Here is a 24,773-nt window from a genome sequence, read left to right on the forward strand (position 1 = left end):
TCAACAGCAGAGAAGTCCTGCAGTGGGGCAGTCCTGCCAAATGCTGTCTGCCCAGGTGAAGCTGTACTGCCCCAGTCCCCCTTTGGGTTTCGAAGCAGGCAGTGTGTTGCAGGCTGGGCAGTTAGGCAGCTAATAAACAATAAGAAGTTTAAATAGAAATGGGGTGCAGAGGATTTTGAGACTGTGTTCTTCACCTTAACTATTTTGCCATGTTAGGAATTAAGGAATGTGTTACCACTCTTCAGTGAGCCTCAGGTAATAATCCTATGACCTTAGATACCCTCAAGGTAGTTTTTTCCTTCCTTTTAAATCACGCCAATTTTGTAAATGTCAAGCAGTCTGGACTAAGAAATGACTAATTTTGTGTCATTTAAAATCTTTTGGTAACTATGATTATATCTTTCCTGAGTGTGGTCAGTTAGAAAACTTGAGAAATGGTGCTCTCTTCAATCTGGGCAAGGTAGTACCACGGCAGTGTTTAGCAATCCTTTAAGACTTCTGAAGCCAGAATATTGTTAGAATCCCATAAAGTTTAAAGATGCATGGTGTAGTGAAAATTATGCAATAGCACAAAATTAAACAGCATACTTCATTTGCAGATTGGAAATTAGAGATGCACCTGGCCTTTTCCCCTTGCTGCAATGCAATTCTGGTTTGGGCACCCTGCGGGCACTGCCTGCAATTGATTGCCTTTGCAGGATGCACGTGCAAATCTCATCTGAAACTGCAGAGTCACCCGTGAAGTACCATGAGGCATTAAGTTCTGAAAAAGCAAGACCAGGAAACAACTAGAGCAGCTAAATCATTGCCTGTGGTAGTGAGAATATGATGTGCAATTTAAACATCAATAGTAGTTGATGTAAAATAAAGAAAATACCTACAACCTGTTTCAGACTCCTGTCTGTAGCTTGGATGAGGGAACAGATTAAATGTTTGCAAACAGATGAAATGTTTGTGGGGCACACTGGACAGTCTGGCTTTAGTTTTACAAATGGCTTAAAAGTTCAGTTATCAAAACTAGTTCTCATAGCACTGTTTGGACCTTTTGGTGTGTGAAAGGGAAGATGTGAAAGCAGGGAAAGGCCAGGTGGGTGTTTCAGAATGCTAGGTAAAGGGAGATTTATGGAATAGATCTACCTGGTTAGAAGACATTCCTCCTGCCCCGTAGACTGCAAAATGGCCATCAGTGTAGGGAGGATTTAAAGAATTACACTGAAATTGTGCTACCTGAAAAGAAGGTCAGGGGAGTTGAAATTTACTATTACTACCTGTAGCAAAAAAGCTAATATCTGCAGATGAAAGCTGATGGGGTTGGAGTGAAATACCTACAAAGAGCAAGCTGAAGTGGACTCCCACAGTAATTCTACCACTCTGAGTTATAGCTGATTCTTTCAGAATCCCGAAATATTCTCTGCAGCATCCCCAAAGTGGGAACAGAGCAGTTCCCATACAAGTTATGTCCTAATCTCACCCTGATCTTATGGCAGAAGAGAAAGGATCAGTAAAAAAGACAAGTGGAGCTCAACCAAAACCAGCTAACAAACATTGCTAACTAACATTTTAACATTAGAGCAGTTGTGAGGCACCAAAATCATGATCTATCTTTGAGATTCTTGCTGTTCAAATAATTTCCTCAAATGAGTGATAAGGTCTTTGTCATGCTTCTCATCTGCACTCTCAGACTACACTCTAGTTTTAGGTTGACTAAATAACTGATGAACCATGCCCATGTTCAGAGTTTGACACTGCTGATGTGCTTTGCAGCATAGAAGAGGTTTTTCAGCAGCTTCAGGGCATGGGACACCTGCTGCCATCCCTTAAAGCAATAAACTGAAGGTTTGTAAGAGATGCTTTATAAGGCATTTTCATAATGTGTTGTTCTATGTTTCCTTTTACTCTTCCTATTAAATCAAGATTTTTAAGCTGTTTTCTTTTAAGACAAGTGACAAGTGAATCAGTAAGTAAAGGTACAGAGACAGACAGTTTGACAGCCCATGAAAACAACAATCCAGGGTATGAATGGCAAAGCTGATTTGTAATTCTGACTAACATGTTGCAAAATAGTGAATATTTCTAGGAACAGTTGGATAGTTTTGGAAGTTTCTTTTTAAAGAATAATCTTCCCCTGTGTTGCAAGTGAGCATCAGCAGCTATGGCTCAAAATATGGCCAAGTATGAGGACAGGAATTAGAATTTTTTTTCACTTCGAGTTCTCATTATCCTTCAGCACTGTGATTCTCATGGCTTTCTGTCTTCCCTTTCCTGTGATTTCTAGATGGCTCCTGTTCCTTCAGTGGTTTCCTGCTCTTGTAATTCCTGCCCCTGCTTTGAAAGTAACATTTTGGTGAAGGCTTGCTCAAATTGTTTGTGGCTTTGCCACAATAAGTGGTTATTACATCCATGGTACTCTAGTACGGGGATTCTTTCCCCATTCTTTCTGAATGTTTGTGCACCCATTGACACAGCTGGTCCTGGACACCCACTATAAATTTCTCTGCAGTCCCTGCAAGGAGTCTTGGTGGTTTGGCTTGGTGGTGGCAAAGCAGGTGCTGCCTGGTGTGCCTGAGTCCCTCCCTGGGTGGCACGTTGGTGCTGGGGCTCCCTTTGAGCTCACTGCTGGGTGTGCTCTCCACAGTGCAGAACTGACATCGTCATCACCCCAACTGTTGTTGTCAAATAGGCTGATTAATTAATATGTCTGTATTAATTTCTGTATCTCCTTACTATGTGCTAGCACAGTAAAAGCTCTTTAGGAGTTCAAGAGAGTATAAGATTTGTTGTAGCTGTTCCCACAAAAGTGCATTACTTCAAAACTACTTTTGCTTGTTTAGGCTCCTGTGAAGTTTTGAGTGTCCTAAAGAAGTTATTATTAAAATGCCATCTGTTTAGAATCAGGTAAGAGCTCAAGGACATGCAATAAATTCTCTTAATGTGATCAGGAGGATTGGATTAGACAGCTTTCCCAGCTGCATGCTGGTAACACTTCTACTGAAAGGACAGATTATCCCAAACTAGATGATATTCTGAAATCCAGAAGTACAAAAAAATCTTGCAGAGTTTCATTCTGAGTACCTTAAAATTTTTGTCTTGCACTTTGCAGTCCAGTTACTTTTTTTTTTTTTTTTTTGGTCTTTCTGTGAAAATCTGTTTCTTCTTCAAAGCTTTTTGCAGTTTGCCATAATGGCTGTGGCTTGATGCCAGCTGGGTACGCAACCTGACTTACTGTGAGACAAGACTGGGGACTTTTCCAAATAGCTGGCAACTACAAATATCTGCAAAACAGAGACAGGCAACTTTGCTGCCAGCTGCCTCCGTCTGACAAAAATGCCATCTTGGGTTATATGCACAGAAGAGAATTAATAATAATAAAAAAAAGTGGTGTTTTTTTGTTTGTTTGTTTGTTTTAGTGGGGTTTTTGTTAGATCAGCTGAACTAAAGAATCAAAGTTTTCACAGCTTATATAGGACTTAAGAGAAATATAAGTTATGGCTTTAGCTTCAGTTTTCAACAAATTTGAGATATTTGTAGTGGTCTTTACAAAACCAAGGTTATTGTTCTTATTTAGGTTTTGCAAAAAAAAAAAAGATTTATGTGTAGATGCTCCATAATATAGAAGATGTTCACATAAAGAAAACTTACTCATTGGAAGGGAGGGAGGAATTTAAGATAAATATACAAATATTTATATATGCACAAATATAAATCAACACTAATATAAGGCAAATTTTGCTTATCACTGTTTGATGGAGTGTATTAAGACAAAGAAATGTTTTCTAAGCACTGGAATGAATGAAATTCAGTTACATTTAAAGTTGATTGTTTTAAAAACTGAAACCCAAATCTGTTTATCATTTAATTATGTTTAAAAAAAAATTTGAAACCCTTCAAACAGTCTTTCCAAAGTGGGGAATGTTGTCTCATCATCTAATTGTCTGCTTCCTACTCCACTGAAATCTATTCAGCGGGGAATCTCCCTCCCTCAGGGAGGAATGAATTTAACCTATTGTCTAAGCTGTTTGTATTAACAGAAAATATTTCACTGCTACTTTTTCTACTTCTTTTTGTTGTTGATGTTGTTGTTTTGTTTTGTTTTGTCTACAAGGATTATTATACAAAGGAACTAGGAAAGTTCCTACATCTACAATAGGAACCAGGGAGATACATAAAGGCAAATAGCCATATAGAGTAATATGAGAATTATCAGGAGATTCAGGGTAATAAACAAACTCTATGGACAGGAATATTTAGTGCTGGTTATTGTACAAGACTGATGCAGTTCTGAAACATTAGCCCCACTTTATATGTGGATAAAAAGATTTAAAAGAAATATTGACTGAAATGGAGATGAGAAAATCTCCAGTTGCTGTTGGACTGCATTGAATGAAGAGATGACATTTTCTGAGGCTTATGTGTTCGTCAGCAACAGTACCAAAACTAGAATGTTTTAGGATGTCTTGAACACTGAACTCCAAGGACCCCAGAGGTTTTTTGCATCTTTACTCTGGGCTTGGATTTTGGATTCAGGTCTGTTTCTTGAACTGGCCAACCCAAAGTTTTCTGAAGGCTGAAATGCAGAACCAAAGAAGCATTAGGAGTGCTTAATTTCAGCTGTTCCCTGATGGTTGCTGTAGGTTTCTCTCAAAGGACTGTAGGAGGTGATCTTCCCTGTAGATAAAAGTACAGGAATTGACATAAGGCTATCCCATTCATTTCAGTCAAGTGAAGTAACTTTCTGTTTAAGAATCTTCTCTTTCACCCTGAAGTATTACATTTCTGCTTACCCAGAAACTCACTATTATTGCTTGAATGAGCAGAAGTATAATCCTCTGAGAAGTATAATCCTGGTGTCCGAGGGGCCAGGAAGGCAATGAAAACTCCAATCAGTCAGTGTATTATGAAAGCTCCCAGGTAGAGCTGCCTGGGGACTTTGCAACAGTGTGAGCAGCACTTATTTTTATTGCACCATAGATTAAGGGATTGCAGTGCGCTGCTCATGCTGCAGGATTGGGATGAGAATGAAAACTGATGCTGGAGAGGAGAGCCCTATTGAGCTGAGTGAGGGATATGAGTGTCCAAGGGGAGGGTAGTCTTTGCCAGACTGGCTCACCTGTGCTGTCCCCTCTGTGGGGAAGTGTAGCAGACCTCAGTCAGCAGCAGCAGTGAAATATCACAAGCCAGAGGAGAGAGGGAAGTGTACAGTCAAAATAAAAATATTAACAAGTACTGTTTCTTACCTCTGACTTCCTTTCTCCTGGGAGGAAAAAGTAAAATAACCCCCCAAAATCCTTTGCTGTTCTGCTATGGGATTTCTGTTCGGCTGCAGAGATCCGAGGAGCCATGGTGGTGCAGCTGGGTGAGGAGTGGGAGTTACAGGTAGTCCTATTTGCACTCACTCTCCAGAGGATTTAACTTTCCAGGTTGGTCTGAGGTCTGTGACTTAAAAGTAATCCTGCAGGACAGTAACACTGAAAGGAATGGTGCAGTAGTCAGAGGGGTGCTGAGCTGTGGTGAGCCACCCCCATGCAGTGGCACTAAGACACACAGAGACCCAGGAAGCTGCTGTCCTCCCTGGCACTGGGATGTACAGCCCACTGTGTGGTGCAACCCCCTTCAGGGACCCCAGCATCCAAGCCATATCCTGGTGGCTTTTCCATGCCCTCAGTGTGTGTCCTTGTTTGATGTCTGTCGAGGATCCTTCAAATGGTGCTGTAGGAGCAAGTGCCAACCACTTCTCCCAGACTTCTGCATTGTTGTCAAAGCAGGTGATGTGTGGTAGAGTGGCGTGTCTTCTCAAGTCAAATGCAGCCTGTTGTTAATGAAAGGACACATCTGGCTCTTCTCAGCCAAACCCTTCTTGTCAGTCCTATGAAGAATATCAGAAGCAGGCTCCAGAAATGTGGAATCTACTGTATGATGTATTTTTTTATTTGGTTACTTACTTCTGCATTCACTCTGAAACTAGAGAAGGCCATTTTCTGACATTTTCAGTAAAGCTGAAGGTCCCTGTTAATTGTTTCTCTGGAAGGGTGCATAAAAACTCTGTTCCCCTTGCTGCTAGAAGCCATGAATGATTCCTTCTCAGGAGCAGAGCATCTCTTCTCTCAGCACAGTTGGCTCAGCTCTATAGTGAATCCATAAGCTACGTGGTTTAATTTGTTTCTTTTTTTCAGAAAACCCCACTTTATTTTACACCAGGCATGAAGAAGATGTGGAGGGATAATCTCTCTCTGCTCCCTTTTCACTTCTGAAAAGTAGCATCATTCAGTATGAGATTGTCCACTTGGGAATCCTTCTTACAGTGTTGCTTACGGATTGTGGCTTTTCTAATTCATCCAAGGACTATACACACTTTGTCAGTTTTCACTGAGCTCTACACACTTTGTCAGTTTTCACTGAGCTCTTTTTGATCTTGGTATAAATATACAAGTCCTATTCATAAGGAAAAAACCAAGCACCTTTAGTTGTGCCTATCCACAGCAAAACCTAATATGATTATGTGGCATAGTTTAACCTTTTAAAGGCATAACCTGACCTTTCATCAGGGGTACCTGCTTTAATTAAGCTAAACCAGAGACAACTGTGTCTTCTGTGCTGTTTAAAAGATGCAAGATTTTGGAAATGCTTTACACTGCTTGCAAGACAGGAGACATCCAAGAGCCTGTACTAACAGATCTTGCTGAAAGAGACATTTGTAGGAGCAAGTGAGGTTTGGATACCTTCAGCCCCACCACAGCCTTAAATATGCCAGCAGTGGTGGCATGGAAGCACTTTTCCACGTTGCTCTTGTGAGGGAGAAGATGATGCTTTTTAACCATTCTACACTTAACATGCTTTAATGTAGCCATGAGGTTTTTTTCTAAGCCTCCTCTAGTTCTCAAAACACAGGGAGTTGTCCAGCTACGTCATAGCAACTTATTTGCAGCTTAATCTGAAATCTATATGCAAAAATCTTATTCTTGGTAGTTATTCAGAAGATCTTGACAGGTCCTGTGGGAGCAAAAGAGGCTTCTGTAAGCCTTCATAGATTTCTTCTTTTAACATTACTGTTGGAGACAGTTCTGCAGATAAAATCTTTTATGTACATTTTTCACTAATCTGTATATGAGAGATAAATCAAGGTAGAATCAAGATTATATGGAATGTTTCAGTAACACTAGTTACACATATTTCATTGCTAAACTTTGTGTGTAGAAAGTGATTAGAAGTTTTAGAGTTAAGGTAAAAGAATAAAACAGACTTTGTTTTGCACTAATGATTTGCATCAAATGAGTGATCTGGTAGGTAAGGCTGAAGTAGTGCTTGAATTTAAATCTTAAATTCTGGCATAGATAAATTTTCTTTATATTTCATAGGGTCAAAGTTTCACTTACATAGTCTCAACCTTTGATTTTATTTAAAGTAGTGATTGAAAAATAACTGTTCATCCATCGTTTGTTCTAAATTTGGAATAAGCTATTTAGGAATTATCTGTAGTCTTTTGAAAATTCTGGCCACTTTAAAACACAATTTCCAGTAGAATTTTCTGAGCATGTGAAAAATGTACAGAATTTGTACCTTTGATCCATCTGAATGCTTTGCTGTTGTTGGATAGACAACATACTAATTGCAAAATGGATGTCAGAGCCTGCTATCTGCTTCTGATACATGTATGCCTCTTCTCAACTTTTCTCAGTCAAAAATTAATAGTTTGATGCCCTGCCTGTAAATGTCAAGGTGTCATTTTCATAGGTTTCAAAATTTTAATCTGTCTAAACTTAAACTTGCACAGGACCTAACAGGTTTTCAGCCTGAAACTCCAAATCCAATTTCTTGGCCCACTTTTGTTTTACAAGGAAGTTGACCATGATATGTATGTCAGTATCAGATCCTCTTAGTTTAGCCTGTAGGTCCTTTGCTAAATGTTTTTACAGAATTATGTATTGCATTATGGCACAGTCCTGACCCAATGCAACAGGAAAATTCCTAGAAAATTCAGTGGAACCTGATTTTTGTACAGTGTTCTTTGAGAGCTATGTAAGAAAGAACCTGAAAACATTGTGGCTGATGCAAGATTAGAGAAATAGCCTTGCATTTGTTTTCCTGATTAAGTTTTCACCAATTGAGTTGACATTTTTCAGTCTCCTAAATTGCCAAGAGTATATTGGTAACTCCTTTTGATAAGACATGAGCAGAGGAGAAGTCTGGGTTTGCTTCACTAAATATTTTTTCATTTCTGGTTTTGAACTTGAATAAGGCAAACTCGGTATTTTTCTCTTTGTTGTCTTCAGTGCAGCAAACACGAAAGAGCTGAGATTAGGAAACTTATTATGTGATAAGAACTCCAGCAATTATCATTGGGTTTTCACTTCTTAACGTTCCCTTCTATTTCCTATGAACATTAACATGCTCAACAATTTGTGCCCCATTGAAAGTCTAGTATTTGATAGTTTAGACAGAGACTTTCTTTTTCTGCAGTGTGCAGTTTCTCTTCCTATACTAGCATCTTTAAATACTCAGTTGGAAATTCCTATTATAGTTGATTATTTGGACCAGGCAAATTGCCGAATAAAAGGTTTGTAAATTATCTGCTTTATATTTGTGCAGTCCTCAAAGGACTGAAATTTGCTTTGGGGAAAAGCAAAGGACCAAGTAATAACATTTTCTTTTTTTTAAAGCAGTGCCAGAAACTTAATTTCAGAGAGCTTTTTATTATTAAATTTCCCAGTCTTCCTTTCAAGCATTTTATTAGGAACACGGCTCATTTATTTGGGAGGAGGAGCAGGAAAGCATTGAAGAACGGGGAGATAAAGGTGAAAAGCAAGCTCATTAATTCATATTGTGATCTAAGGGTAGTGTTCATGTTGGCAACAATTTCAGTTTTCTAATGTGCAGTCATTGTGAAAGACTGATTCTAACACGGAAACCTCAAAGAAGTGAGAAAACTGTTTCTCTTGAACTTTTTTTGGAGCTCATTTATATTGAAATTTTTAAGGCTTTTGGAATTTTTAAGTGGTTCTCCTAGAGCAGGTGAAAAAGACCTTTGCTCTTTAACAGAAGGAGCCAGAGAAATCAAGCTTTCGCTAGATGCAAAACTAGATGCAGCTTTGAGCACTGGGCTTGAGTCTGAGGCTGTTGGAAAAGCAAAGTCTAGGTTATAGATGTAGTGTCAGGAGGAACTGATCATGCTTCTGGGTTGTGGTCTGTAAAAGTCTTTTTGTTTATTTAAATTCATGGCTTAGCAGTTGGCACCTAACTTTTAAGAAGGGACCATTTGTCTCCAGCCTACAAAATAAAGCTGTTGCTGGAAAGGTGCAACAGAAGAGGTCAATGCTGCTATTAGTTGCATAATAAATTCTCTTTTTTTGCCCCAGTGAAGGCAGAAATACTGTGAGCCACTTAAAGCAAACTTAAAGCATGGGAACAATCCAAATCCTAATTTTGTCAGTGACAACTGAGAAAGCTGACTGGAAACTGGAATTTTCATTCCCCAGGAGAGCTAAGCATTTTTGAATTTTCTGTCATTCTGCTTGGAAAAATTAGCATTCTGTAATATTCTGGTTTAGGGGCATAGAAATATTTCAAGTTCAGTATTGTTCAAATTGACAAGAATGTTCTTGTTTTTTCTGTTTAAATGTTTATCAAACCTAATCTGATTAAATTAATATTTTCAACAGCAAACAGCTCTCTCAAGAAATGTCTTTGCTGTTTATAATTAGGGGATTGCGGACACATCCCTCTGAGGGAAGGCTTTCATTTTCTGCCCATTCAATTTAACAACTTCTCTGCTCTTTCTGCAAACCATCCAAGCTGAAGCTCTGAGCTGTTGGCTGTCCTTCTCCAGCAGCTGTTTCTGTAGTGCATGTAGTGAAGGAAAACACAGAATACATTTCCACTTTTCCTAGCACCATTGATGAGATGTTTCTGGCTTCCAGAAATCACTCTCAGGCACAGGGAGAGCTCTGAGGAGCTGCGTGTGTCTCTGGTGATTTTAGAATTTGAGATCAGGAAAACTCTTCTATTCCACTTTTTCTTTACTTCCTTTAACTCATTCCTCAAAATATTTGCTGCTGCCTTATTTATACAAATTTTTTGGGCCTCCTTGTTGCAGATTTTGTCTTTCACAAGGTTTAGTCTTTCCGGCAGCCTGATTTGCATTTTGCATGCTTTTTCCCCTCTGGGGATAATCCATGGGCAGTTACTGTGGTGCAAGGCTGAGGACAGGGCTGTTCAACAACAAGTGGTCTTGTTTAATGGGAAGGGATGTATCTGCAATGGCACTTGGGTGGTGGAAGCAGTGCAGATGATGCATTTCTTACAGGTAGGCTAGGGAAGTGTGACAGCACAGATTTGAAGGAATGCATCATACTCTTTCAAAAATCACAAAAATAATAACAATCAGCTCAGGGGAGGGAGCTGGAGCAAGGCAGAATGGGCACATTTTACTTTCCTGTGTTGCAAAGAAGTTCTGTGGGGTACAGCAGGTACTAGCTGTCAGGTGTACCTTCAGGTGTTTGAGAGATGCAGCGTTACAGCGTTAGTGTGAAAAGTAAAAGAGCTATTGACACTTTTGAAAGAAATGGAGGGGAAAAACATTGCCACTGCTATTCAGCAATGCTAAAAAAAAGTAAACAATTTTTGTGAAAGTTTGCTGCAAAGAAACACAGAGGAAAATCTAGGAAAACAATCTGGTGCCAATATGTAGCATATAGGAAGTAGTTTTTCTACTGTAAATCAGGTCCTGTTTCATCATTTGTTCCTCTGACCTTCACTTTGCCGAGAACTTTTCAAACCCCATCTAAGATGATGGGACTCTGATGAGGAGGCACTTCCAAAAATCTTCTGCTAGACTAATTTTTTCTTATTTTCTTCTAAAACCTATACCTGTGTGTCTTTTAGCTTAATGTCCCTTTTGGACTGTTTAATTTGCCTGGTAAATGACCAGACAGGAATACTATCCTTCCTGTCCTGGTCTTGCTAGAGTAAAAAACAAGGTTGCTTAGTCCTGTTGCATCAGAACATTATCTTGCTGGTTTTGAAGCCTGTTTCAGGGGCTGTTCTGGTTGGAAGGACTCTTTCTGGAACATGGTTGGCATTGTCCGTAGTATTTCAAAGGAGCAGCTCTCAAAGGGGCATTTACCATGAAAATTAATCTTCTTTCACTCTTCTGAGTATACATCACCTGATGTGTTTACTCTTTTCATGGCTGATGATTTTCAGACATACTGTATTCCACAAACATGCTTCTCTCTACATAGCTTCTCCATCTGACAACCTCACAGTTTATAGCACAAATTCTTGTTGCTAGTCCCAAAGCTTCTGACCTTGAACACTCCTATTAAATTTCATGGCATTTCTATTACCCTTCCAGATAATCCAGCCCCTGCTATGTGAACCCCAATCCTCCCTCCAGACATTTAGGTCTCAGGGAATTTATTTGTTTGTTTTTTATATTTTTGTGACAGTCATTAATACTAGTATTAAGTGAGATTGGCCTCAGGCCCAGTCTTCGAGGGTTTTTCATTATTAACCTGCTTGAAGTTTAACAGTTCCCTTCCTGCCACATGCTCCTCTAACAGGCTGTAGCTGAGGAGAGGGGAAGCCTGCCCTGGCCCCTGTGACCCCTTTCAGCACATGCCTTTGGGGCACAGGGCTGCCCTTCCCCTGATGGTCACTGGGGAAGCCAGTGGAGGAGAGGCTGCTGGGGCAGAGCCAAGTTCACATGGTGAGTTCTGCCTCTGCGGCCAGGAGAGGCAGAGAGACACAGACAGCCTCTGGGGATGGCAGGGAGATATAGGAAAGGGCACCAAGAAAGCTCTTGTAGGATTTGCTTTGATCCAGAAAATGAGCAGGTATTGCTCAGCTGAAACCCTGGCTGGAGGAAAGGGCCTGCCCTGCAAGGGCACAGAGGTTGGGGAAGAGATTTATTTGCAGTCCCCCTTGCTTTCACTCTTTTACCCAGCAGAGAGGATAGGTATTTCTTCTGTTAATAGCATTTACTGCTCCAGCTGGCATCCTAACAAAACTGACTTTCTGAGATGCTGGAGTACTCAACTCAGGCAATAGATCTCCGCACTTAATCCTAAAACCTCACGTTGATTTGAGGTCTGCTAGAGTTACAAAAGAATTAAAAAATAAAGAAAAAATAGAAAGCTGAGAAATAACCTCCCTTTCACCAGACAGTACAACATCAGGTACTGTACTAAATCTGACTAAAGGTGTTCTAACAACACAGAACTTACATAGCCTCACAGTGCCAAATGTGTAAGTTTAGTGGGTTGAATTTGTTAATTTATTGATGATTGCACACATTTTGTCCTTTGGAAGAATAAATTACTCAGTCTAACAATACACACTGATGATACCGTTTTCTGACTTTGTGTGGTCAGAAATGATATAGAGAGACAATATGCTAAACACCATGATTCATGGGCAATAATTGTTATGAGTAAAGTGTGTTTTCTTTTGTTACAACACTCATGAACACGTCAAAGTTTTGTTTAGTCATGGAACAATACTCTGAGTTGGAATGCAAAGGGACCCAGCGTACACACTGAGTACGCTGTGCTGATACTCACCACTTTGCATGTTCACAGCCCTGTACAAACATTAATGAACCAGTGTAAACAGTCATTTTCATAATGTGGCTTAATATAATAAGGCATTGTGAACCTTGCTTTGCCTCTGTATGCACAAGGGATTGTAATTTACACCCCTTTCCATGAGCAATGAAGGCTATACTCGTCATCTGCCCTCACACAATCATCCTTTTCCTGTGCAGTTCCCACTGAAGGGGGGAACAGGGCTCCAAAGAGCCTGGGCCATAATTTGTTTGGCTCTCTTCCAGCTTTCTAGATGGTGCCAGTTTGCTCCAGCCTTTCTCTGTGCTACATCATTGCAAATCCCTTTTTGAAGGGTGTTCCCCACATCTGGAATTACCTCTCTCATTGCACTGCCAGGAATAAAAGCCCACCTGCATTTCAAAAGTGCATGTCTACTGCATTGTCTTACACATTTGTCAGCAGGGAAGCACTGCCTGCCTTGTGCTATTTTGTTTTTTTTTAATTTTAGAATGTTAGTTACCCTTTTGCTTCAAGCTAGAAGTATGTGCATCTCTTTTGGCAGCCTGATTTCAAAGAGCTCTATTTCAGATATTAAGAAGTGTGTACTCTCAGGACTTGCAAGAGCTGGAGCAAGTAAATTAGCAGACTAGAAAAGTGAACTACTGAAGGGCTCCAGATAGTTTAAGATTACAGCAGAAATCATAATATGAGGGCCGGCTCTCCCAGTTGTTGAAAGTGTACTTGGAGAGAGCTGAGAAGATACCAGCCTCTACCAGCTGGTGCTAACTCCCACAGCAAGGACTACAAGCTGAAATAATCTTTATTGATGGTATCTCTGTATGATACCCACCTGTGAGCAGGGAATTACCTTTGTATTCAAACTGGCCACGTCCTGTGAAGCCAGAGGGTTTATTGACTCCATAGCAAGACCAGGCTCTTTTGCCTCCAGGAATAGTTAGCTTCCTGGCCTGAAAGGTTAAGGTGAAAGGTGTGTGTGGGTGTTAATGGTATTATGCTCTCAGTGGACTACAGAGTTCCATGCTGGCTAAAATGTGATTAATTGAGCAGAAATAATTCAAGTCTCTATCCTGCAGATTGTTGAGGGGAGACATGCACCTGACAGCTGATACAGTCAAGCATTTGCAGCTTAAAGGTGCATATCCTCTGTGCTTCTTGAGGAGCAAACAGGAGTTATTCACATTACTCAGAGCAGATGTCTGGCTTTTAGTCTCATCATTCATTATTGCTCAGCGAACACCTGTGTTCATACATTGCATCATAAATACTGCAAAATGAATTGTGATTTTTATATTCCTTGAATATGACTCTGGCTCACAGCCACACAATAAGATGCCCAACAGCCATGCTGTATTACTTGTTAAATATATATTGGAGAATGATGGTTGAACCCAGTTATTTCAGGATATAAAAGAGATTTCTTTACTTAATAGCCCCTGTGCTAGCAGGGGATTGTGCTCTGTTGGGCTAGACTTAGGCATGCCAAAATGATGTCTGTGAAGAGACTCCCTGTAATGCTACTTAAATTTATTGATTGAATGGACAAAAGGTCGGTAATTGTTGGAATTGTAAAAGGAAGAGAGGCCCGGGGACTCCGGCGGGGGGAGGAATGCAGTCCAAACCAATATGGTTGATAAGAGCAAAACTCCGTTTATTAGCAATCCAGAGGCACTTATATAGTATACCAGCTTGTTAACTCTTAAGTGGCTTAAAACTTATCAAAGCACATTTCTACTTCTACCTAATTGGACTTACATTGGCAAGCTTCTACCGTTATGTTATGATTAAAAGAATTCCGTGTTCACCCTCCTCCCTCCGGGTCTTATCTCCACAGCCGTACCTTTTCAAACTCCCTTCTTGTTCTCAGCCCTGTTTTTCACACAGGGACTTTCTCATGGAGAGTTTTTCTCACACACAGGCCTTTTGCTTCCAGGCCTATTGCTTGTATAGTTCTTTTATTGATCCCATCATTCTACCAATGATCCATGCCCCTGATCCTTTAATAATTGCAACAGGTAATTTGTTTTATCTTCTAACTTTGAAAGCATCAACTTTAAGGAGTCTCATTCATATTGTTCTTGAGCTCAAGAACTGAATATAGGGCGAGACTAGGATTCCATAGGTCAGAGGTACAAGGCCTGTAAAAACCCTGAATTATTCTGGCCTTTCTTGGGAAAAAAATGTAAAGACTCCATATTTACTTGGACAAATAACCACTCTTAAAACAGACCTTAAGAAGTGGACAAAAAGCCCACAACGAATGAAAAACACAGCTTTATTGCTGCAGTTAGGAAAAATGAGGATAAAATTAAATTGCTGCACTGGCTTAAATCTTGCAAAATAGGTGAAAAGAGTAGTACCTTATGTATAATAGCAGCTGAACAATCTTAAGAAACTGGCTATTTAAGTCACTAGAATAAAAGGACTCTAGAATAACTTAAGTGGAAAGAGACTTCCAGGAGGTCATCTAGCACAGCCCCTTCTTCAAAGCAGGTCTGATTAGATCAGCTTTCTGTATCAGGGCTGTGTCCACTCAAATCTTGAATACCTCCAAGGAGGGAGATCTGCAACTCCTCTGGGCAAGCTGTTTCAATATTTGACCACCTTGTCTTAAAAATACTCGGTCAACAGAACTGTATTGCAGTGTTTGGGGACAGATAACAAGAACTGTTTATAGAGTGTGAGCCACCATTCCCAGAGATTTCCACCAGTCTGGAAACGACTGACCAGTATGTACTGGTGTGTTCTGCCAAGCCATACCATGAACCACCACCACCGGCCACTAGTATCATGCTGAAATAAAAAAGGCAAATGCACTCTTGAAAGTTATTGGCTCAGGAATTTCCAGAGATGGTTTTTAAATGCAGCTCAAGTCATGCTAGAGATGAAATCCAAGTGGAGCAGGTACAAAGCAGGGCTATGAAAATGATTGATTATGGGGAATAGGGAGGAATAAAAGAGTTTGGTTGTTCAGAGAAGTCAAATGAAGACTTTGAAAGGCATCTTACTGCTCTCTGTTAAGTTCATTACCACTAATAGGTGTAATGGGAAGAAATAGATGAAAACTGTTAATTAGAAAAATGTTTTAAACAAGAACATGGTGAGGCCTTGCAGCAGCGTTCAGAAGGAGCAGTTGTAAAACTACATGAAACAGAAACAAAACCAGACTGAGTTTGACATGGAGCTCTGCAGGGGCAGCCTTTTGCTCAGTATGCCATTTGTGTTTTTCAGGGTAGACATTGTGTTCAGGAGTAATTTGACTGGCATTTCAGTACATATGGTAGCATTTTGGTTGATCCTGTTGTGCCCTGTTATTTCCTGAGCACATGGACAGGAGTAACAGCATGTCTGCAATTTGCTTGGCAAATCCCAGATGGTCCCCAGGGCCTGCACCTTGCATGCTTGTCGAAGGCTTGACACATCATGGAAAGGCCCACATTAGGCCAGGGACTTTGCTGATGTTTCAGTAGACTGGGCATGATCTTTGTATGTGCATTTCTGCTGAGGAAGTCCAAGGTAAAGATATGTCAGCCCATAAGGAGAGACATTTGTGAGAGACTGAATGATGTGTACTCGGTGTGTATGCTGGGTCCCTGTGCATTCCAATTCAGAGTATTTTTCCATGACTGAACAAAAAATAGCTATTTCCTTAGAATATGACTGAATTTTTTTCAATTGTGTGCTTTATTTGGCATAATTTTATGCTCTTACAAGCAATTAAAGCCAAATCATGCAACTGAATGTTTAGCTCGTGCATTTTAATCCACTTAAGGGTTTTGTTTTGGATAGCCTGTTGGTGAAGCAAACTAAATTAAAGCGAATTCCATCTGAAAGCTGGTTCTAGTATTTGTGATTATGAAGTCATGATTTGAAATTCTCCATAGTTGCAGCATTTCTATATTTTCTATTTAATTGAAAAATTGTTACGTATTTAGTGATCATATATGGAGTAGAGTAATATGAGAGAATATATGAAACAGATATTTAACTGGAAAATAACAAGTTAGTGTTAAATGTATCTGTAACAGTGAGAGGGCTTAGGCAGAATGCAGAAATATCAATAAACAAATAGTAAGAGGCATGTGATGAATGAATGACATGTGAGTTCAAAATAAGGAAAAGAATGGAAATCAAAGGATATTGAAGAGGCTTATTTTGGAACAGGAAAGTATTGAGGAAGTAATGAAAAGAATAATTTCTATTCCACTATTTAATATTCAAAGAGAGAGAGTAGAAAATAGCCGTGCTGATGAGAGATGGAACAATCAATGGTTTGGAAAGGCTAATGCAGCTAAAAAAGAAACAGAAGCTGCCTGTCAGAAATGGGATGTCTGCCAGATAATCAGCTGAGGTTTGCATCAAGGTCAGTTACTGACAGTGACTGCAGTGTCTCTAAGTTTTTAGGCAAAAAAAGTCTTTGAACTAGATTGATCCATAGGAGTATTTACCCTGAATTCATGGAACTGCAGACTAAGTTGTATGAACCCCTGTTGTGTTGGTTTAGATCAGGTTTTGCCTAGCAAATCTCAGCATTATTGTATTTTGTGTCACGGGGAGTTTTTAGGAATGTGCAAAGATAAAAATAACAGCATATCTACTGCATTTCAAATGTCACCTTTTAGCACAAGCACAGACTTTTAACCCTGCTGACCACTGAGCTTCTGAGATTTTTTCTTGGGATGAATGACTATCCAAAGTACAGATTGGATAAATCCATGCAAATTTGCCAGCTTCTGGAACAAAACTTTCATCAATTTCTTGTAGTGCATAATTGCATGTATGATCACAGCTATTATTGTGGCTGTTTCTAAGTAGTTTTTATGCTGGTAACATGAATGAGTGTTTGATGTTTGGAGAAAGGAGTGTTTTTGAAAATGAAATCTGGAGCTTTTGCATCGCCATACTGGGAAAAGCTGAAAGCGAGGTGATCAACCATGCTGCAGCTTTCATGTACCAGCTTTCATCCTGACACCAATGCCTTTCAACATGAGGGAGAGAACTTGTTTATAGGGAAGAGATGCAGTTTTTTTAAAGCTAATCAACTGAGTTTGTATATTCAGTAATACTTGTTGCAATCCACCTGAGAACTTACCCAGATTAAGCCAGACCTGTAACAGAAATCAAGGTATTACATAAAGATCTATTGGCAGGAGAAATTTTCCTGTCCAGGTTCTCTTTTAAGCTCAAAATCTACAGTCCTTGGTCCAGCAAAACTTAATGATTGTTTGAGTAAGAATTCCAGGATTGCCCCATAACTTCGAGAGATGTTAAGGTTTTTAGAAAAGGAATGAAGTGCATTGTTATGGTAAGTGTTGGGGTAGAATGAGAATACACCAAGATCTACACTTAATTTAAAAACAATTTTTTATTTTTAACACTATTGATTCCAAAAGGCAATAATTTTGATATAAGCCTTTTTTTTACCCATTACCAATACTTGAATAACAGTTGCTGTTCACATTTTATGGGTGGAGAGAATGATGTGATTGTTGTTCTTTGATAAGAAATAAAGTTCTGATTCATACCAGAACACTAACTTTGTGGGTGCATGTTCATTAAAATTTCTTTTTAGGAACTACTTAATTCCTGATTTTTTAATTATTATTTCTAAAAAATTATGTTTAAGATATAGTTCCAAAACTGCATTTGATGCCTTTGAGTTCAAAGAAATACACTAAAAAAATTCTTTTTTTTGAGCACCAAAAACTTGATCCAAATTTTGGGTTTAACTTGCTTTTGATTAGGTCAGTGTGTAAGGTCTTTGAAATTACACCTTAAATGCGTTTGAAAGCTGGAGCACTATTTTTAGGAAGCGAATAAAACTTTTTAGGCAGTAGATTTTATTAATGTATATTAAAGTAGGTCAGTTATAGCACATATAGACTGGGGGGACAGGGTGTGCTTGGTAAGCAGAAATACAGTCCTATCAGAGAAATAACATATGCATTACAGAAATATATACTAAACCAGAATTTAACATTAAAGTATTTTTATTTGTTGTCCAAAGAAATAAATCCTTTTATCTGAGCATAGGTGGAAGAAACCAGGTCATGGATCTCTTCTGGGCTCAAAGGAGAGTGTTAGTTTTAATAAATTTTTGGTGAAGCCCAGATATTGCAGCTTTCTATTGGGATTACAGTAGGAATTTTGAAGGAGAGCTATAGGAATGTTCCTTGTCCTTTATAGGGAAAGTTTTTCTACAGATATAGGTTATTGTGCAAACAGAAACAACTCTTTTCCTTTTTGCCCCAGTGGACATTGGCACTGTTAGTGTGAATAACATGTAAAAACCTGGAAGCTGGAGACCTTCCTTTGTGACTTTAGAAATCTGTAGCTGTGCAGCTTTGCCATGCCTGTGCAAAATGGGAGTAAAGTAATTTCTTATGAGTAACAAATGAATCACAGCCTGTTCACTGAAAGCACATCCTTATATCTTGTAGCCTCACTCAGCTATGCCAGATATTTATATGATGAGTATGCCATTTGATCAATTAATGGCTTCAAAAAGCAAACCAAGAAGAACACCTACAGTTTTTGTGTTGTTTTCCCCTCTTTCCAAACTCAGTAAAAGCAACTTTTCCTGAGGTTGGCAAACGCTTTTCAACAGCTCTCTATAAATCTTCGAGAGTATTATATTTCTCCTTCCTGGAGGAAAATGTCCATGGTAGGATTCAAGCCAGTAGTTTTAAGTGATCCTCAGGGGCATGGCATTAGATTGCACTGTTGGTGCAATTTTATTGTCATCACATGAAGGCAGGAACTGTTGCATCAATGAAATTTTTGGACTGGGAAATTCTTGAGGCCAAATGCTGGCTTTGTTTCTGTGGCCAGCTTGAAGCAGAACTTGTCCAGTGTGCAGGAGTGAAGAACAGGGCATGAAGTGCTATGAAAAGGCTGGTCTGGGAAGGTTGTGAAGACAAATCACATGTACTTGATTGCTTGTGCTGAGTAGGAGCAGGTGCAAAAGTGCCAGTCAGCTTTTTGTTGGAGAAGATGAGTAAAATTTGAATAGACTTGGTTCTTCCTTAAAGCAGCGCACCCTGCGCCAGATTTATTATTACAAGCAGCATGTAAGTAACAGACCCGTGCAAACACTGGAGCTGGATCTCCTGAGAAATTATATTTGTTCCCAGAGTTCACTTTAGTTGGAGAAGCTTTTCTTAGCAGATTTTCTTTCCCTCCAACTGGTTTGCAAGTTCAGATTTTTTCCAGATTCTTAAAGACTCAAGCAGCGCTTATCACTCTGTGTCACCAGGATGGCAAACCTGTGTGTCTGTGCTCCCCAGAGCCTCCACTGTCACTTGCTGGCACTTTTCTTGGGCTTTCCCGGGATTCACTCATGCAGGAGCGGGCACTGGTGTCATGTTGTGCCTCTGGAGCCATGGCAGCACTAGGCCTTGGGAAGCTGTTTGCCCAGGCTTGGTGCTGGGGACAGAGTTGTCCCAGGGCATCAAGGTTCAGCTCCTCAGGGCACATTTCTATTTCTCATGCTAAAATGTGTTTCTGAATACTAATTACCATTTACAAATATTTTAATGTCTGCTTAGGAACTTAGCTCTAGGGGAGAAAAAAAATTTATGGTAATAGTTTCAAAAGACCACAAAGGCCACATTTTTTAGCAAAGCATTTGGCTGGCTTTGCACTAAACATGCCCTCAAGTTCCATATTTATTTTTAATATATTACTTCTACATCTTCTCTTCCTCCACAGTGATTTTCCCTTGCTGAATAACATCCACTCAGCTTTCCTTATCCCAAACAGAGCTGTCAATCTTAAAGTTTAAATCGGCATCATCCTTTCCCAGCCCCAGCTGCCCTTGGCTTTCTTCAAGTTTTTGTCAGTGTGATCAAAGTATAGTGCACTTGTACCCATATATTTTAAAATAAATACTGGGTTTGTTTCTTTTGGATAGTACCTAGTCTATCACAATGGTCAAAATTGTTTCTAGAATCCATGGAGATAGTTATAGCATGTCATAATGTTGTGAGTAGTGTATTGTATTAATATCCTTACATCCCATGGGGAATTCAAGATATGAAAAGTAACTGCTCCTGATAGTCAGGAATCTAAAGATTGTTTTTCTATACTCTCTAGCATGATTGATTAACAAACTCTGCTTAAAAGAAGAATATACCTGTGAACCTTTTCTGAATTTATTTTGACTGCACATGAGACCTGTTTTAAATTTTGAGCTGTGATGAAATGCATTTAACAAAGGTTATGGTATGATCAGTGGCAAAGCTATTAGAGAGAATTTCTTTCTACTGCCTTCATCCCTGTTTTTATTTATTTATTTTTCTCCCAAAATAAATATTTTTGTTTTGACAAGTTTTATTTTTCAAATTTGTATTTTATTTTAAATCTTCAAAGCAAAAGAAATCATTGCCATGGTGGATTGTAATAGATGATACTTCTAAATGAACTTGTCAGAATTCTCTGTTATGGAAGCTGCCAGGATCCCAATATGAATGCAGGATGGGTCTATGAATTTAGAATTTGGACATCATGTATATGTTGTAAAAGCATGAATTTGATATGGTATGGATTATGTACTAAAAAAAATTGTCATATTCATATACATTTTATGAGTTACGGGATGAATAACATGTATTTGGTATAATAGTGTCAAAGATGCTGCATACTTAAGAGTATTCAGACGATTTCCTGCAAAACTGGGGTTTGAATGAGCAAGCTGTTGACTCTATTAACTTCAAACCTTTGTATTTCCAAGCACCACAATAATAGTGTTTCTGCTATGAAAATATGCAGTGTCTGACTGTAATACATACTGAGAACTGTTTAATTATAATATTTTGTCAGTGAAACATGGGTTGTCCCTTTATTTAACTTCTTGTTTGAGAGTTCTATTTCAAAGAACACTAAAATCAAGAATTGATCTAATTTTATGCACTCCAAATAAAGGAAGTTGGAGTAGATGGTGTCCAGAGGCTCCTTCCAACCAACATTTCTATCATTGTTTGATTAAAGATACTGCTATTAATTACTTGCAATCTCGCAATTTTGTCACCTTTGATAGACAGATGGTAACAGCTGCTTATAGTTTAACAGCTGTTTATAGTTTTCAGAGGAAGAGAAGTTTTTTAGAAGAAAAATGAGGCCAAGACAGAGCAATGTCAAATGCAGTAATAGGCCTATTCTTACTCAACTCTTAGTGAGCATGTACAGGCCTTAGTAGAGTTTGCTAATGAATTCATTTAAATTGTGAAATTCAGTGTAAGATAAACAATATCGGGTCGTGGTTCCTGTGAAGTTAGTCTGGAAAACAAATACACTAGAGACTGTACCTCATAAAGAGCTTGTATCCCGTGTTACAGATGCTCGTCTCAGGTGGGACAGAAGCAATTCTGAGAGTCAGAGCAAACAAGTTCTAGTTTTGGTAGTTTTCCCTTCACCTTGGGGACAGTGAAGTTCAAGTCATAAAGCGCTTTTGCCGAGACTGAGCTTTCCACTTACGTCATCAGTATTCCAGCTGGAGTTCTTAAGTTTTTTTTTTTCCTGAATCCTTGGGTTCACCCTGTTCTTTCATCTAATTCTGCTATTCAGAAAAGGAATGATCATCAAGCCATGTAAATTATATCCACTCTTCTATGTAGTTCATTGTGCTGTTAAGTAACTCTCTGTGTGTTTGATTTGTTTTGCAGGTAAGTAGCACTTAGCACCCGATAGTCAACAATTTATGGTAAGTATGTTGTGTAATTAGCAAAACTAAAATTGAACTCCTGTTTTATTCTTTAAAGGGAATAAACAAAGAAGGGGGTTAGTCATACAATAACATTTGTTTTAGATGCTAGTCAGAATGTTTGCAGATGTCATTGGGTTTACATTTTTCTCCTCAAAGTGTTATTCATCTGTTGCAGGAAGAAATAAATATAAATACTCAAGGCAATATTTCAAGGAAGTTGAGCAAACAATATTTACTTTAAACACAATAAACAAATGAGAGTTTATTTTTTGTTCTCAACTTCTTTCAGCTACAATAATCTTGGAAGTTCTTTTAACTAAATGAAAATCTCACACAAATGCAGTGTGTAAATGTTGGTGTCCCCATAACTTTTTTACTACAGGATAACTAAGACTCTTCTGCTCATCCAGTCTTTGACTTGATGAAAATGCTATTAACACGGAGTTATTATCTGTCTAGTATAATGAATCTGAGTGTGCTTCCTAAAATATACCACTGTCATCTTCCTTCCCCTTCAGCTGGGGAAATAATCACAGAATGGTTGCAAGGGACCTCTGGAGATCATCTAGTCCGAGCCAACACTGGCGAAGAGACCACTAGAAGCATATGGTGAAAAGATATATCCTGGGTTACTATCAGGGCTCTGACAGGGATTGCCATCCTCTGTCAGTGCACAGTTGTTATAAAATAAATCCAGTTTTTCTAGTATACATCACTGCTCTCATTAAATTAAAGTCTTAATATGGTACTCAGTTGCTGCCCAAGCAACTTTAAAAATCAAATGCTCATTTTTAGCTTTTTTAACTTCCCAGCCTCTCCAGAGGCAGTTGTTATACTGTTAGTATACTGTGAAAGGTGTTACAGCTTTGCACTGCAGTGTTGGGAATTTAGTAAGTGTACATGGCACATTTTTTCTTGTGGTAAGACTGATAGACTCTCAGCACTTGACACTGATACTGTTTGAGCATTTGATCCTCTTAGAAAGTGACTGTTTTCCTCCCTGTAGTTTTAACTTTGTAGAACATTTTTTTTGTTATTGCTCAGCTCCATAGGATTCTTACTTGGTGGGTTTTTTGTTTGTTTATTTGGTTTGGTTTGGTTTGGTTTTTTAATAACATTTTTTCCTTTCTTCCCTTCACAGGTGCCATTTTTTGTCTTGGGGACATTTTTATTTTGAATTCAGATTGTTCTCTTTAACTGATCACACGACTCACTCATCCTTAGTCACGGAGGATTTTTCTTTCAAGTTTGCTGTACATTGACAACACCTGTAAGTTTATGATCTAGTCTATGTTTATTTTAAATTCTAGTAATTCAGTTGTGTTTGTTATACCAGTGCCCTGATTATCTGATCTTTTTTGACTATGCTTTCTCATTTTCCCATGGCATCTTCTCCAGAGGTTTACTTGTGCTACCTGCTTTCTGTCATCTTTTGTAAACTGTTCTGCCAGAGGATTATTGCTCTACATCAACTATCACTTTTTTCCCTGACAATTTTTTTTGATGCACATTTGTGTGTGCACATACGAAAGTGTGGTAGATGTGAATTCGCATTTAAGCACTGGCTGACAGAGAAATAAAATATGTCTGCAGGGGAGGGACCCCAACATATGTCCACTAAAACTGTCTAGACCCAAGTCGAACAGAGGGTTACATATTCTTTGCAGAGGTCAACTCTGAATTTCTTCTGCCCTTTGAGACACCATTATCACCCTGCATCACCATTTTATCTCCTGCGTGCTAAGTTGGTTATATTGTTGTGTTTCCATAAACCTAATTTTTTGAAGGTGGGTCACAGGGCTGGTATAGACAAATAGGAAGGATGAATGGATGCTTTTCATTTTTGTTTGCATTTGTTCTGTCTGCTCAGAAGTGAGGAGGTGAGTCTTACAGTTCTTCCTGGCAGACTCAGCTCACTTCAGGAAAGGATTTCAAGAGGTGATTTCCTAGCTTTAGCGCCTCATGTTAGGCCTGGAATTAAGAAAATCTAAAAGGACCTGCTGATTAGGACTTGGCTACCCCAATTCAAATCACTATGTAGTTTTTTTTGCTGAAAAAGTTACCTCTGAAGAGCAGAAGTAAAAAAAGAAAACAACCTACCCAGTGCTAATTGAAAATGTATATTTTGGAGTTTTTTAACATACTTTTTACAAATCTTTCAATATGTTCTCCTAAGATTGTACATATGTCCTAGCACATTTTTCACCTTCCAGCAGAAATGGAGTATATCATATGTACTGCTCATACTGCAAAAACAGTGAGTCTTTTGGGTAAAGTGAGGACTGAAATGAATAACAAGACTATCTGAAAAAATATGACGCATCTCTTCAAAATAATATCCCTTATTCTTGAAGTGTCAAATACATTTTGTGCAATTTTTCCACAGACTGGTTATTTAGACTGAAATAAAATTAATCTTTTAAAATTTTCTCATATATGAGAAATTTCTTGTACCTTCAGCTGTGTTTAATTTTGTTGTGGAAAATGGCCTCAAAGGCAATGCCTTACATGCA

The 24,773-nt window shown here is 38.9% G+C and overlaps 1 protein-coding gene across 6 annotated transcripts in view; it reads left to right on the plus strand.

Annotated features, from left to right (window-relative positions):
- Window positions 1-24,773, plus strand: part of SMYD3 (SET and MYND domain containing 3) — a 399,660-nt gene that overhangs the window by 183,859 nt on the left and 191,028 nt on the right. Inside the window, exons 1-2 of one of the 6 annotated variants that reach the window (XM_048299066.1) lie at window positions 22,220-22,257; window positions 23,402-23,530. The exons of the other annotated variants lie outside the window; for them this stretch is intronic. The gene's annotated coding sequence lies outside the window, so the exon portion shown is untranslated. Of the gene's footprint in view, window positions 1-22,219; window positions 22,258-23,401; window positions 23,531-24,773 lie in introns of those variants that run through there. 6 annotated transcript variants of the gene reach the window in all.

This window comes from Corvus hawaiiensis, chromosome 3 (assembly GCF_020740725.1).
Source record: "Corvus hawaiiensis isolate bCorHaw1 chromosome 3, bCorHaw1.pri.cur, whole genome shotgun sequence".
NCBI classification, from domain to species: Eukaryota; Metazoa; Chordata; class Aves; order Passeriformes; family Corvidae; genus Corvus; species Corvus hawaiiensis.